Raw genomic sequence first — 4,919 nt, forward strand, 5'->3', positions numbered from 1 at the left:
TGTTGAATATCCCTTTCCCACACAGGGCTCACATTCATGTCCCATGTGCTGCTGCATCAAAAAATGCCTGATTCACTCCTTTTTTTGGGGGGGGGGGACATCCTCGTGACCTCACCCCCATCTCACCTCACTATAGTTTTAGAAAGTAGTCAGCCAGTTTTAGTTGTAGTTCAGCAGCATTGCTGAACGATGCTGCTATACAGTAAGTAGAACAGGGAAATATAAAAATAAAGAAATCTCCTTTAAGGTTAATAAGCCCTTATTTGTAAAGAAATGTTCCTTTCTATCTTAACTGGGAGATAGTTTTGGTTTACTTTCAAAAGGAAACCACTTTGCAATGTTTTACGTACTCTTGAAGGAACTTTTCCAGACCCTACTCATCAGACGTTTCTTTCTTTATCACGGTTTTTTTTTAGAATAAAACTATTGGATTTTTTTAGAACTATTGGATTAAAAAAATAATAAATATTTGACAATAAAGTATACTCTAAAATTTAGTATGAGTGGATATCTTATTTTAAAATCATGCATATCTGAGGAATGGAGAAATACATGTTCATTTTACTACAAGGTTGTAACTTAATGCTTAAATCTTTTTTTTCAATTGCATCCCTCCAGACTTTATTAAGTAGAAAGATACTTTTTTTAGCTATCAGATATGCCAGAAGAAAAAGGGAGGAACTAAATGAGGTACAAGTGCAATTGTATCTCTTGAAGCCATTTGGAAGTATTCATAGGCAAATAGTCATATTTGCCTACGTGTAGCCAAGAGACGTGCATAAGCGCACCAACGTACTTACCATCCCTGTCCTACTGTCCTCATTTATTTGTATCCATTTCCTGTGTTCATAATCATGTTTATATTTATATCTGTTATATATTTTTATTAGTTTTTTATTGTACTTATATCTGTTATATTATACATGCTTGACAAATGAATAAACAAACAAACAAACAAACAAACAAATAAATAAATAAGAGACTATTTTGGTAATGTTCATGTCCACCTCAATTTTACATCCACCGTTAGTTCTAACATATTTCCATTGGCATTTCTTCATTTTCTTCTCAGTCTCTGCCTCAGTCTAAATGTGTGGAAAAATGTCATCCAGGATTTGTGAAGAAGCCTCGAGAAGGAGAGCCAGTTTGCTGCTACGACTGCCTTCCTTGTCCAGAGGGGACCATCTCCACTCAGGAAGGTGTGTGACACCATAAGGAAACCTTCTGAATTCATCCAGGGCACTTTGATCAATATGCATATCAAAACACATATCAGTTTGATTCATTTGTTCTTAATTTTCATGGTGTCCAATTTCTTCCATAATGGCAAGAATAAGTAAAAGATCTTGAAGGATGAGGTAGGAAGAAGGATGTTGTAGATTGGGTAGGAAAATCTCTCTTTTATTTGCCAATTGGAATGTGTCCGTCCATATTTATCTTTCTTAGGAACATCTGAATTCTTTGTAACTTGAGGTATTTTTTTTCTTCTTTTCCTCCCCAAAAGCTAGGTGTGTCTTATATTTCCGAGAGTCTTATAGTCCAAAAAATACAGTAACATCTTTTCTTGAAGCTGAAGCATGCTGTTTGCCTGGGGGCTATTATCTGAAGGCTTAGCGAAGAAGAAAAACTGAGATGATGTTCTTCTACTTTTAGCAGCTTGACCTTTCGGTCTTTTCTGAGGCTTTTTCTTAGTATTTTACAGAAAAGGAAGGAAGGTGGTGTTTGTGTTTGCGTGATTACTTCTTAGACTACTTTGTGGGTCTTCCAAAGCCAGACATTTGAGTTGCAACTCCTGCCTTATGGAACACTTTCCCCCTTGAAATCCATCAGATTTCCACCCTCCTAACCTTCTGGATATTTGGCTCTTCTCCCAGGAATTGGGATAAGGCGACATCAGTGTAGGATGAGAATGTGGTGGGTTGCATTAATGAAGGGTGGTTGGGGTGCCAGGTATTTCTTCTGGGGTTTAATGTTGTTCTTGTTTTCATTATTAGTGATGAAAATTAGTAATATATGTATATATTAGATTTCTTTTTTTACATTAAAGTTGCCCAAAGATGGGTTTTAAGATGGGCAGCCAGACATATGTAATACCTTTTGCCATTTGCTAAAAAAAATCTTTCTTGAAATATAGAAAGATATAAATGAAATCTTTGTTTTTTTTCTCAGATACTGAAAAATGCACCAAATGCCCAGATGATCAATATCCAAACAAGAAGAGACTCCAATGTATGCCCAAAAGAATAACCTTCCTGTCCTATAATGAACTTCTCAGCATCATCCTCATTTCCTTTGCTCTCCTCCTGTTCCTAACTACAGGATTCATTTTAATCATATTCCTTCAATACCTAGAAACTCCCATTGTCAAAGCCAACAACCGGGACCTCTCCTTCATCCTCCTGGTCTCCCTCCTCCTTTGTTTTTTGTCCTCCTTTCTCTTCATTGGCAGACCAAGGAAAGCCACCTGCCTTCTCCGACAAACAATGTTCAGCATCATCTTCTCAGTAGCCGTGTCTTCTGTGTTGGCCAAAACTCTCATTGTGGTGCTGGCCTTCCTGGCCACAAAACCAGGGAACAGGATGGGAAGATGGTTGGGGAAGAGCTTGACTTACACCATTATCTTTTCTTGTTCTGGTATCCAAATTTTCATCTGTGCCATGTGGCTGGGAACATCTCCCCCATTCCCTGACTCTGATCTGTACTCAGAGCCTGGAGTGATCATCCTTCAATGCAATGAAGGCTCTGTCGCCATGTTTTATGTTGTTCTTATCTACATGGGTTTCCTAGCTGCCATTTGTTTCACAGTGGCTTTCTTGGCCAGGAACCTGCCTGGGGCCTTCAATGAAGCCAAGCTGATCACCTTCAGTATGCTGGTTTTCTGCAGTGTCTGGGTCTCCTTCCTGCCCACGTACCTGAGCACCAAAGGAAAGTCTATGGTGGCTGTGCAGATCTTCTCCATCTTAGCCTCTGGTGCTGGACTGTTGGGTTGCATCTTCTTCCCCAAGTGCTACGTTATCCTCATGAGGCCAGATCTAAATACTAAGGAACAACTAATGATAAAAGTAGGGACCTGATGATGAAATTGTTTCTTAGGGTTATAACATTTAATTATTGATTTCAATTGTTATTGCTTTAAATGCTTTATCTGCTTCTGTTTGACAATTGATGTTATTTAGAATGGAAGAGAAATAAAAATAGTTACATTAATCAAATTAAAATCTCAAGATAATCATCAAACAATAAAATAAATTAATATTTGTGGGTTTTTTAAGTGTTGGTAGTCTTTTTCCTCAAAATTCAGGTTACCCAGTATTTGGCTTAAGCAACCCTTTAAGAGAGGAGACAAATGAAACATGTCCTGGGCTTTGGACTTCTTTCAGCTTGGTAGGTATCTCCAAAGTTGGTTAGGAGGGTCTCAACCTCATTTCCTTCATGGTTATCAATTCCCCCAAGGTCTGATTGTATTGAGAGGAGACGGGTTAGTGTAGACAATGAGGTGTCGCCAATTCAACAGTTTTACTTGGGTTTGGTGTTCATTCTCTCTCTCTCTCTTTATGTGCTCTTCCTCATCAATCTCCCTTCATTTAAGCTCCAGGTCAAATTCATCCTCTTCGTGGCTTCTTCTGTTTCTTTGCCTCCAGTTTCAGCTTCTCTGGGCTGCGGTGCTGAACAGACTTTCTGCCTTCTAATGAGGAATCTTCTTTAGCAGACATTTTCATAGCCTGTGAGTTTCTGAGAGGGCTGGCATATGGATATCTTATTTATTATTTATTTATTTATTAGTCCAATTTATATGCCGCCCTTCTCCGTAGACTCAGAGCGGCTTACAATAATTTAATTTAATTTAATTTAATTTAATTTAATTTAATTTAATTTAATTTAATTTAATTTAATTTAATTTAATTTAATTTAATTTAATTTAATTTAATTTAATTTAATTTAATTTAATTTAATTTAATTTAATTTAATTTAATTTAATTTAATTTAATTTAATAATTTAATTTAATTTAATTTAATTTAATTTAATTTAATTTAATTTAAATTTAATTTATATGCTGTCCCTCTCCAAAGACTACGGGTGGCTCACAATATAGGGCGGCTCTGGACTAATGTGTTGGTCCAGAGCGCGGCTGCGTTCTGGACCAACTGTAGTCTCCGAACACTTTCCAAGGGTAGCCCCATGTAGAGTGCGTTGCAATAATCCAACCGTGAGGTGACAAGGGCATGAATGACTGTGAGGAGAGCCTCCTGATCCAAGTAGGGTCGCAATTGGTGCACCAGGCGAACCTGTGCAAAGGTCCCCCTAGCCACAGCTGTCATATGTTGCTCTAATCTTAGCTGTGAGTCTAGGAGGACACCCAAATTGGGAGCCCGTTCTGAGGGGGACAATTTCTCCCCCCAGAACCAAGGATGGACAATCAACGTAGTCTTTAGGACAATACCCACAACCACTATTATAGCAATAGCCTGCATACTTTTATGTATATACCTGCTTGTTAGGGCTTTGCCCCCTCCCCTCCCTCAAGCCGTGTTGTTCTATACAAAGCTGGCTCATTGATATCTTATATCTTATAGATATCTTAGTTACTTCTCATTTGTGTGACTGCCCCAGCACTCTCTGGCCTATCCATTGTTGTCAGTTTCTAGAGGGGGAAAATTAAAGACTTGTGGTTGGTGTGTCACCTCTGCTGATTGTCAGAGGAATTTAAAAAAATACCACCTCTTGATTCCCTGGTTACCCCCATATTGTTCAATATCCCACTACTACCACCATATAATAATGGAAAAGGTGTCCCCAGGATAACAATGCTAGAACTGAAGAGGGCAATCCAAAAACAAAAAAATAACAAAACCCCAGGCCTGGATGGAATTCCAGCAGAATTCTATAAGGAATTTCAAAAACCGTTAGAAAATTTACT

This window comes from Pantherophis guttatus, chromosome 2, assembly GCF_059756535.1.
Source record: "Pantherophis guttatus breed Tessera chromosome 2, ASM5975653v1, whole genome shotgun sequence".
Classification (NCBI taxonomy): Eukaryota; Metazoa; Chordata; class Lepidosauria; order Squamata; family Colubridae; genus Pantherophis; species Pantherophis guttatus.